General features: G+C 41.2%; 2 protein-coding genes across 3 annotated transcripts in view; one reads left to right on the forward strand and one right to left on the reverse strand.

The window, feature by feature from the left end:
* Positions 1-12,157, reverse strand: part of SHE (Src homology 2 domain containing E) — an 83,358-nt gene that overhangs the window by 39,155 nt on the left and 32,046 nt on the right. The gene's annotated exons all lie outside the window — the stretch shown is intronic.
* TDRD10 (tudor domain containing 10) overlaps positions 1-12,157 on the forward strand; it is a 696,763-nt gene that overhangs the window by 33,596 nt on the left and 651,010 nt on the right. Inside the window, exon 2 of the mRNA XM_069218205.1 lies at positions 6,964-7,049. The gene's annotated coding sequence lies outside the window, so the exon portion shown is untranslated. The remainder of the gene's footprint in view (positions 1-6,963; positions 7,050-12,157) is intronic.

Consider the following 12,157-nt stretch of genomic DNA (forward strand, 5'->3'; position numbering starts at 1 on the left):
TGAATATCTCTTTTTCAATCTGTGAAAAAATAAAAGTTGCTAATAATATCTGTCTACGTTTAGTTATCTCAAAATTATTCACCACTTCTTAATTTTTTTTTCATATTAATAGCCATGCTTAATACATTTACAGTCTCTTAAACACACTTGGTCCCGATTCAAGTAGGCAAATTCAAATGTATAGATCTGCTTATGTGCTGATCTACTTCAACACTAAGGCGTAATTTTCATTTTCTTGCTCTTCATAACTTATGATTGGAGATTCACACCACGGTGTAGGCATACATGTCTCTTCACTCACAATTGAGGGGAAGGGGTCTCCTCAAATTAATTTACAAATGTAAACTTACTAGAAGTAACCTTTAACCTGTTGTTGGAGATCGACCAATGGGAAGGTATAAGGCAATTTAATAAAGTTTATTTATTTAAAACATATTTTAATTTATTTTAATACAAATATAAATGTAAAATAATTTAAGTAAAAGCTTACCTGCTGAAAGTAATGGGATAAAAGGTTACATCACATTTACTCCATGTTTAAATGTGTATTGTATTAATGGTAACATCATTTAAATATATTAATTTATTGTAAGAAAAGTAAAGTTTAAACAATAATTTAAAATAATTACCCATCCTCACTAACAGTTTTATTTAATTTGCGGTAAGCATGGTTACAAGGTACGTAGTTCCTTTATGTAAATACTTTTTTACATTTTTTAATAAATGGTTATTATATTTGCTAAAATTAAGTGCATTGTTACATCTAAAAACTAATACTCACGTATTTCAATAATTACCTTCTTTTGTTATAACTAATGTAATTAATTTAGCATATCATTTATGTGGGGTGTTAGCTTAATTCCCTGCCTCCATTATTTTGTAAGGTTGAGGGCCTACTTTGAAACCATTAGGGCTGGAGTAACTACAAAGGTATATCTTGTGAGTGGCAAGTCCCACCCAAACCCCTCATTGATTTTCGCTTAACCTTACTCAGTTATGAAGTAATATTCCCCATTTGGCACCACTCCCCCAGACCCTTCTCCATTCACTACATATAGGTGTGCGGTTTGTAGCCTGGATTTTGTAGTAAGTACTTAGTAGTACAAAAAGTAATTGCAAATGAGGCCGGTTTCCGATTGAATGTATATATAGAAATCAGTAGAAATGGAAAACCGAGAGCCTCCCTCACAACCAGACATCGCTTGTGCCCTGTAGGCCCAGCTCGAGAGGGCAGAGATTCATTGTGAGGGGCTGAACCAGGCGTCGAGTGAATTGTTTTTACCAAAGAGACAGGATGTCTTTCAACCTCCTTTTCTTTTCCATTGATCCCTATCCTATAGGCGTCCATAACATCCTGCCCGGCTGTGCCTGGAAGCAAACGTGCAATGTGAAACGTGGCGGCTCTGCACTGTGCGTTTACGAGCATGCAGTTCACTCCGAGGAAAGGGACGTGACCCTTTTACTCACACGGACAGTCTGCGCTCGGAACAATGATTTTAAGGAGACAATAGAAGCGGAACAGAAAATAACAAAACACGATTCATATGGGCTCTTGCGGCGTCAGAAGGGAGTGTCTAAGCACGACAATGTAAACTGCCCATTCAAACCCATTATCATTGTCCTGTCGAGTGCCTGGCACCTCGGCCCCCATTAAGAGAGAGGAAAAAACAATCATATAAGTTTGGCATAGGTAAGCGAGTGCGGCAGGGCCCAAGGGCACTGCAGCGGGCGAGGCTCATGTTTTGGGCCCTGATAACCGGCAGTAGGTTCTGCATAATTAATTCGGTATTTTACATGAGAAAACCTGCTGCAGTGGCAAAAAAAAAACATAACACTGCTGTACACATGCTGTAGATCAAGCACGTAATGTTCTATTCAGTCTACTTTTGTGTTTAATACTTTCTAATGTACATACAACATACATTGACTGTGGCTAGAGCAGTGCTTTATTTGTGCTTGTTGTTTCCGGTGCTGAGCACCGGCACTTATTTATGAGGGCCGGGGCTTATTCTTCTGCCTCAGGCGTTTGCTGCGACCAAAAGACACATATGGGAAAGACGGAGGAAGGGAAAAACGAAAAGGTGTCACAAAGGGAGAAATTAGAAAGCTGCAAGAGTGAGCTGAAGGGGCAGGGACTGGCTGTAAATGGATTAAAGAGGCCCGAGATGGCTTCAGGATTACGCCGCCTCAGTATTCCGTGTTCACACATTTCATTGCAGCAGCTGCGTGTTTAAGAGGAGGGCTTTCGGCACTGGCACCTTTTTATTTACCAATTAAGCACTGGGCTAGAGGGATAATTTCACCCAACCTCATGCTACGGGCTGGTTAATATATCACTCTTGTTGCTTGCTGAAAAATACACAGTTAAAAATTGAGTTATGGTTCTGGCTCAAATGTGCAAAACCACTGAAATTTGCCAGTTACGGCTACCAACGCACAGAACACATGCCATGTCATGTTATCCAGTGTAAACCCGCGATGTCCGCCATGCTCCAAATAAACATGTGCCAATGGAGAGAACAACTCACGTATCTTTGCACAGAAGTTTAGCACGCATTGGTCAGAATTTCTCAATTTAAAACAGTATTACCACTGAGACCTGGATAATTATCGGGAATGTGTCAAACCTTTTGCTACAGAAGTGCAGGTGGGAATTCACTGGCACTAGCAATGGTATCGACCGTTATTTACAAACTTTACAGCCAGCCTTAATACACCATAAATTGTTGCTGGTAATAGTAATACCAAAACAGTCTTTCCCCTCTTATGTAACTGCAATTTCTGAACAGGGTACTAAAATATTATATATAAAAAAAATCTGTACCAAATGTCACAAATCCAACATGTGCATAGAATCCAATCAAAGGACAGGGGTGCTTCAAACACTGTGAAAAATTAGGTTTAAAATGTCTGGATTTATCTGCGTCCTATCGAATGAACAAAGGGCCTGATTACGACCTTGGTGTATGGGACGGGACACCGTGAGGGATATCCCACCTGCTTTTTCACAAGTTCCGTAGTATATAATGGAACGCGTAATACAGCGGGCTGGATATCCGTCACATTTTTGACGGAGTACCCCATCCGCCAAGATCATAATCAGGCCTAAAGTGTTATTTACCGAAGGACCTGAAAACATGACAATCACACGCCACACTAAACCGTTATGAATTCTTGCTTACAAAATTTCCAGACAAAATGACATGAATTAACAAAACCAGTGCAAAGCACATTCAGAAAACTATCCAGAAAACTTGAGGCCCAAATCTAAAAAAGTGTAAATCTACACCAGTGTAAATCTAGCTACAGATGGACATCAATTCAGCAAAATGCCAATGGAACCTGTGCTGACTAAGTTCTCCATGACTTCTGTTGACATCTCTAGGGTGGCAACTCCTCCCACCCTTAGTAGATAAACAGGCGACATGAGCTAAACATAGTTCTTAGGCACAGTTTAACCATCTGTCCACTATCCCTTCCTTCAGGATTCATGAGACCGGGAAAGCATGTAAAAGGCAAGTGGTAACAAAGTGCAAGCAGGGGTAGCAACTGCTATCCCTAAATAAGGTTTGTGGTGTAAAAGAACATTTAGTGAGCGTTAAAAGACAGTTTAAACTGGTAAGAAAGTGTTTTTGACACTTGGAGGCTAAATTTACAGTTAGAAACAACTTTGTGATCAGGAAACATAACGAACAGTCAGACACATATGCATTTGTGCATACATATGCAGAAATATTTTAACAAAGGGACCTTTGGAAAACAATACACACACCACACACACATCTTATCAGCTTTACATCCAGGTAAACAAATGTTTAAACAAAAAACATTAGACATCTGCTATAACTATTGAATCACTGTCTTTCAGGTGAAATCAGAGAAAAAAAACAAGTAGGAGTTATTGTTATAATGGGTGTAGACTAAAATACATAGAATGATTTAGCACCTTAAATACACCATCAAAGGTGTTACACAAAGCCACACCAGGGCAAATGCCAAATCTCACAAATTGCTCTAAATAATCGTTAACGAACGAAGGCACAATAAACAACATGATACTACGCATTTTTCAGGAAGAGTTAGGATATTTGTGTAGGGTATAGTGGTAGATGTATTTCAGTACTTTCAGATTTTATGCTCCCTGAAGTGCTGCAGTCTTCTCTTCTACTATAACCCAAAATGAAGAGTACGTGCATATTTTGCCTTATAAAAGAAAATGAACCTGGGCATATGTATTTCTTTCTTGGTTTTGTGCTGTAGCCACCATCAAACATAATTTCCATTTAACTTTTTTTATTTATTAAGAGCACAAATAGTAGTTGACACAAGCGTCATTTTTATAACTATTTTTTGATCATACAGATGTTTGCGAACATCACACAGCAATAAACGGATTTATTCAATATTTGTTTTGCAACTCTACATAGTCTGAAGTAACATATTGAATGACATCCTTTACAAGTCACTAAAGACCACCGTGATAGCTTTAATTCATAGTTTGCAAACTGTGTTTATATTTAGATTCTGAAACACCTACTTTTGAAGATGTGTGAACAATGGAGTATGCTGGATTTTGTAACACAACATTACCCGTAGAGGGCATGCACAACAGGACATGGGCAGTGGCCAAGGAGGACCATGTAGCTGACACCTGCCCAACACCCTGTCTGCTACAGTGAATAGGCCGCCGGGGCAGGTGTCAGCTGTCGTGGTTCTCCTTGACCCATACGATTTGGCAGCCTAAGGAGACTTGGAAGAGAAGACAGCTGCCCCCCACTCCTGCCATGACTGCAAATGCAAAGAAGGGCCTGGGGCAGACAGGAGCTGCTCGGGCATTTTCTCTGTCAGTACACACAGCTGACACGTGGCAGAAACAATTTTTGCACCAAGTAAATCTATTGTTCAACATTTTTGGGGACAGCTGCCATAATCCTTCACAGCAGGCACCATTGTGGCACCCCAAGAAAGCACTGGACGGGTGATAGCTGCCCTAGCACACAGTTCAGAGCACAGCTGTCAGCTATATCGGGTCTCTTTCATATTAAAAAAGGGGGTTAGGGGTACCAGACAGCTGTCTGGTATGTTGTTTGCAGTATCAAACAGTGTGGCTGTCAGCTGTCCTAGTCATCTTTGAAAGGACATAGTTGTAACCCAAGAGGCAGAGGGGCAGGTGACAGCTCCCCTAGCACCCTGTCTGTAAAATAGCTTCTGGCCAGCTGTTAGATGTCTTACCCTACATTCAAGTAAAAAAAACATAAGGCTGAAGGAGGTCGGGGATAGCTAAGAGCTGTTCCTGTGCCCAATTTGCACTTCTGAATACGGCACTGGGACAGGTGTCAGTTCGCCGAGCTCTCCTTGTTGGCCACCATTTTGTACCTAACGATGCTCTGGACAGGTACAAGTGGCCTAGATCCCTATTACAATTGCAAACAATGTAATAGGCTAGCCGTCGGATGTCTCAGCACTCTTTTACGCAAAATAAGAGGGTGAAAGGGGCCTGACACAGATGACATCTGCTCTGACTCCTTAGTCTGCTCCATTTTGCAACAAAGGAAAGCCCAGGGGAAATAGTGGTAACCCAGTGATCTGTTTGCAACTGCAAACAAGCATGGATCCTGCAGTTGGCTGCCCCGGATCTTTATTCACACTTAAATGAAGGTGTAAGAGGCCACGAGCCTGATAACTTTTGCCCTGGCACCTTACTCACAAAAGCAAACCTGGTGCAGGGGCAAGTGCCAATGGCTCTAGTCCTCCTGAGCCCACAATTATTTGTGGAATGATGGAGTCTCAGAATAGGCGAAAACTTTCCAGTCTTATGTTTGCAATTGCAACCAGGGCACCAGGAAAGTTGTCATTAAATTTTTTGTTGATACCTACAGGCCACAATTCTTGCACCCAATGAAAACATTTTCTAAAAATTCTAGTGTCAAATTTGTTAGTCTTGCTTGGCCTCCACCATTTTCCAGCCCATTGAAATTTTGGACAGGCAACACCTGCCCCAACATGCCTTTTGCAATACTGGGCACCTGTCAGCTGTCCCAGGATCCTTTCATTCTCAGAAGAATGAGGGTGATAGAGGTCTGGTAAAACTGACAGCTGTTCCCAGACCCTGTTCCTATTAGTCCCTTTGCTCTTTGGGCCGCACCATTTTAAGACTCAAAGTTGCCTGGGAGGCTGATATCTGTCCAGTCACCCATTCGCACTTGTGAACGGACCAGCTGTCAGCTGCCCCATGCCTCCTTTAGCCTAAAAAAAGGGAGAATAAAGGAGGCCAGGGGCACCTCACACCTGCCTTGGCACTGATTTTGATCTTAGTGCCTACACCTTACTCAGGGGCGAAGGAGTATCTTTAATAGCACCCACATTGCTAAAGGGTATGGGATAATATGTTTTCCCCCTACTTCTGATATTTTTTCTTCTACGCCTTGTCATTTATGATCACACTTTTTTTTTGCTTTGCTTAATGGTAGGGTGTTCTTCCACCAGCAGCGGCCTTGCACAAGGGGAGATAGAGATAGGATTTACATTTTCTTCTCACCCTACAAGCGGGGTATTTTGCCACCGCATTACCAACATGCAAGGGGGTGGGGTGATTAATGTTTGCAAATTGCAGAAAAAGTTCTCTAACAATACAACTTATTTTTCTTTTTTTTGCATTGTTCCATCCAATGTGTGCAAACACTAGTACGTCAGGGAAGTGTGATTTTGCGTGCAGAAAGTTGGAATTCCGAAGGCCATTTGCTCATAAAGTTAGTTTAAATTGGACAAGGGAACCTAAATGATTGCAAAAATGTGATTCCCAATACAGAGAAGATATCAACCTTAACTTATGTATTTAATTGTAATTAATGCATTTGCAAAGTACTACGAAAATATGCTTCTTATGCGGCCTCGAATGTCGAATTGTTTTTTTAATACAACGAATTCTAATTTTGTAATTATTTTTTTTTTTTTAAATGGCAGGACTAAAATTCAGTATTTCTACTGAAGGGAAAAGACCCATTTGAGTCAGCATTTGGCCACTGTGACTGAAATCAGCAGAATCTACGGTAAATGAATGACTCTGATTGATGTGTATTTCCGCAGCATTTGTCATGGTGCCAAATGCAAGAAAGCCTTGACTTATCTGTTTGATGACAAATTCCATGACTTCTGTATCCTGGTCTCACCACCACATCATTACTGTGACAGTGAGTAAGGCTTTCCAAAGCAGACATTCCAGTATTGCTACCAATTCCTTTCTAGTAGTACACTGATTTTGCAAGATAACTTTAGTCTCACCCACTATCTGTGATGTTAGTTATATTACATAACCGCACATTACCCCAGCTTGTCAATATGTCTTCCTCTTCTTTACATAGTTGTGACATAACCACATTATGAAACTGGTAACTGAGTTGCCTCTCTCTCCTAGGTTCTTTCAAAGCCCTTTATAAATACCACTAGGGATGCTGGTTAGATCTGGTTGTGAAAAACTAGGAGAAAAAGAACCAGAGAAGTATCAGCAGAATTGTTTCTATGACTAGGTGGAGCTTTCAGCAGCAACATTTCTCAAGAAGGGTTCAGTCCTGCAGGGATCAGTGGGGCATATTTCATGATTTCCTTAAAGCAACGGTGATCGAGACCTCGAAGGCTCTCCATCCAGAAGTGTTTACTAAACCACCGTTTATCATTTTCAAAGATCTAAAAATTAACACACTCCTCTACCTGAAAGATAAACTTGGAATGTAAGAAAAAAGAAACATAGAGACAAACCAAATAAACTCTACTTACAATCCAAACACCTTAGCATGACCTCCATATTATCCGGCCCTATCTCATCATTTGTGTATGAAATCAGGAACTTGTGCCCGATGTTCTACGAGTCCATTTGCAAAAAGTGTCCGCAAACTGCACACCGTTTTGTGAATGGTCCAAAGGTCCATAAATCACCATTTCCAGGTAGGTGCAGAATGACCTGCCTGATTAATATGAATTAGGCAGGTTGCAATTTGCAAACCCAGGGACTGGTTAGAAACACAGGGATGGTCAGCTGCAATGTACAGCAGGCCACCATTGCTGTGTTTGCATTCAGAAACGGGAAACACTTCTTTTAAAGCAGTTTAAGTTCCTAAAGGAAACCAGTGCTTCTTTAAAAAACATAAACGTTTCGAGTTTTGGAAAACATCCCCTGGAGCACTGCCTACTCCTCCTGAGTCTATCAACAGGATTTCCTAAGGGGAAGATGTCCCCAGGGGATCCCTTCCCCTTTGAGAATCAATTTCCAGCTCCTTTGAGGAGTCTGTAACAGTTCAATGGTTTGCAACCAGACTTGCAGTTTTACAACCATTGACACATACCAGAACGATTCACAATTTGGACTCCCCTTTCAAATTACAATTCTAGTATTGGTTACAAAGCCTTTTGACGAGTTGGAAAACGTTTTGTGATTCAAATTCGGCTTTGTACATTACAAAAATAAATTTTGTGGTTGCAAATCCAGTGATCTTGCAAATTGATGTGTTTGCAATTGCAAAGTCTTTTAGTACATCTGGCCCAATATGCCTATCAAGATAAGTCTGACTTTTCTTTCTTCTCTAAAGCAGGCCGTAAAACCATATCCCCCTAAATAAGTTTTACATGATACAAGAATTTAAGAGATAGCAGAACAGTCAGGTCATAGGTCTGGGTCCGTCTTTTCACTTTCCCCTCACTATCATACATTTCATTTTCACTCATCATGGTAACTCCTTTATTAATCCATATAGGTGCCACTGTCAACTGTTTTATATGTTTATGTCTCATGCTATAACGTTGAACTCTGTCACACTTGGTTATTTTTCTTCAATTCAAACTTTCACACCACAAACCCGAACTCACAACTTACTATTGTCAATATTAAGTGTTTTGTACATGCTCATGAAAATGTAAGCCACGCGTGCTACAACTTCTCAGAAATACTCTACCATCTTTTGGTATGATGTCCACACTATACAAAAAATGAAATCAGTTAAATAAGTAAGTGTTGATCACAATATGAAATATATACAGCCTGTTACTTAATCGCAGACCTCCTATCCTCCTTCTGTTCAAGACATCTGCACTAGGAGACTTCAGAGGCAAGTACTTTCTTAGAATATGTACGGAAGAACTACTGGACAATTTGTGGGAAAGCCTGTCCTCCCTTGATGATACATGTTGTCCCTTTCATCTGGATGTCAGTCGTTGGTATCCTTCCATCGGCTCATTAAAAGATAATACACTCGAAATGATGAATGTGGGCACGCTGTCCATCCCAAGATTTCAGTTCTGCCTCTATGACCTAGAAATGTTGAAATGGAAATGCTACATGTGATGCTGGTAGATGGAACGTTCTGACAAAAAACTGCTAGGGAGACATCTGCATTGGTGAGAGAGAACTCCTGATAAACACACTGCCGGAAAGGTTGTTTGGGTCTAGAGAAAAGTATTTATGTGGGTAAACCTGACAATGAGAACAGGTGATACTGGTGGATGATCTGACATGAAAGTGGAAGTGAGGTGTCTGCACTGGCAAATAACAGAACTCCTAATGAACGGTTTGCCAGAAGGGTTGTTTAGTTTTGGCAAAAACATATACTGGTGTAAACCTGACACTGGGAACAAGAAGTTATGCAACTTATGTTTCATAACTTTCAAAAGGTGACCTTGGCCACCAAGAAGGAAAATGACACTGACAAAGTGCTGTATACCATGGATGTTCAGGCAAACATCTTGCCTGCAACTGCTCTGACCATCTTACAATATGAACAAGGAACTGGAAAGCTGAGGGTATTCAACGAACTTATTTTTTACATTTCCCTTTTGATGTTGTCATCTCTTTGTCCCCTGGCACGAAGTGATCTTGACAAAAACGTCATAGAACAGGAGGCTTGCTGCAGCAGAAGATTAAAGTAGATAACTTCAAATTATGCTTGTAATCTATGTCAAATAGATAGAACTTCCAAATGCTACTAACCCACCTACAAACAATAATTCCAATTCAAGACACCAACGGGTGAAATGTCACACCAAATCACCAAGACTTCCAAACAGCATAAGGGAACTCTTTTCCTTCCATTCTATGGTAGAATTCCAGGCAGCACTCGTTAAACCTGGGTTGGGACTGGAACATTTGAATCCATACTACCAGGCACAGGAGAGATGTCTTACTCAAGAAATCCAACACAGAGAAGTGTATTGAGGACAAGACCCACTCACTGCTCAAGAAGAAGTCTATAAACTCTTCCTCCAGAATGGGATTAGGGTGTTTTTCGCTGTCTTGCTTGTGAACCTGTACATACATTTTCATCTGATTGTCAACCTTTTTTGTTGCAATCTATTTACTGCAGTGGTCAATTTCATGGTGGACAGATTGTAGAAGTACCTGCCAAAGAAAGAATTTTAGATTTTTCTACACTTAGGGGATATGTGTCGACACATTCCAGTTCATCCACTTTCCTAGAGATTTTAGAGGTTTCACGAGACAGAGGTAAAAATCAAAGTTTACAGTCCCCCACTTTAGTATTGAGTAATTTCTAAAAGGTTTCGCTCACGGTAGCCATTCTTTACATGAACAGAAGAGTACACCCCAACCATAAAAAAATGGTTAGTGCTTCTGCTATTCAAGGATCAGATAAGAGTGATCTGATGAGGGTTTGCAGTCTCCTACAGATCCATTGTCCCCTCCTGAACAGAGACAAATCTCAACGGTCCTCAGTCTATGACATTCTGTACACTGCAGCAATGTTTAAGACTGACCCAGGCATGGTCTTCTTCTATATGACCGAAAAACAAAGCAGAGGGACCATCTGCTTCGGCTCAATGTGACTCCAGATTTTGGTGTGGCTTGGGTTGCAAAGGGACATGTACATCCCTAGTTCTTGTTCTACGAGGCGGGCTGCATCTTTGGTCCCTGATTCACCATTTGTTGCCTTTTTGGTCTACTCTTGGTTCGTGCACAGAAGATGAGGAGTTGGAATTCATTCTCCACAGATACTGGAGTGATCTCTTGTGGGTGGGGTGTAACGTAGCTCTAGACCCGTCATGGGCTGCAAAAGCAAAGAAGATGATACAGGAAGTGATGAAATCAGGAATATACATAATCATTTTACGTCTAGTCTACCCTGCCCACTCTACCTCTTTGCTTTTTACCCCCGAATGAAATTGAAGGGAGACAAGCTAAGGAGTGGAGGATGGGTAGGGTGGAGAGGAAAAGGGCAAGGACTACCTTTTCCAGCTTCTCCCTGCCATCCATTCCTGGCTTTGGGACAAGGAAGGGGAACTCCTCTCGAATCCTCTGGAAATTTCATTTTATGCACCCGACACCTCTAAACCCGAGAAATGGTTCACACATTAGTTACAGTGGGCACACAAACTAGCAATGGAAACTGGCAAATGTATGTGAACTGGGAAAAAACAGGTGTGCACAAACTTGGAACTGGTGGGAGCATGCAAATTATAAACTGTCCGATATTTGACACTGCAATGTGGGAACTCTGGGTAAGGAAGGACATAATAAATGTGTGTAGAATGGGAGCGGGCAAACCTGAGTACAGTGGGAAATGAAAAATGAGTGATTAATGGCGATTGGCAAGTGATTGCAAACAGTGTGCCCACTGAGAACTGGCAAGTGTTTGTACACAGAAAATTGGAATGGCATTGCTCAATGGGAACTTTCAAGGGTGTGCAAACCGTGATCAGGCATGTACGTGCACATGTGGAAGTAGCAAACGAGCACACATTGGCAAATGCTATTTCCACCCCAATAAAAAAGCTGCAGATGTGAGAAAGGTAAATCATAAGGACCATTCCTAGTTCTTTGTCTTCCCATAGCTCTCTGTGCTCTGTGTGTTTGGGTCTAGACGGGCTGTGTTCTACTGTGAACTGGTGATGTTGCTCCTTTCACTATCAACACAAAAAATGAACAATCACACTATCGAAGCCCACTGGCTCCTGGTCTGAAATTAAATCATGTGTGTTGGAGGATATGTCCCTTCAACTAATGCATCTATCTCAGTATACCAAGCTAGAATATTCACAATACAGGACAGACCCTGACAGACAAGACAAACACCACCAGAACCAACTTTAACAGCTGCATGACAATGGTAGCAGACTGGATGCAAAGCAACGGCCTGGAGCTCAACTCCAACAAGAC

The sequence above is a fragment of the Pleurodeles waltl genome, chromosome 12 (genome assembly GCF_031143425.1).
Source record: "Pleurodeles waltl isolate 20211129_DDA chromosome 12, aPleWal1.hap1.20221129, whole genome shotgun sequence".
NCBI classification, from domain to species: Eukaryota; Metazoa; Chordata; class Amphibia; order Caudata; family Salamandridae; genus Pleurodeles; species Pleurodeles waltl.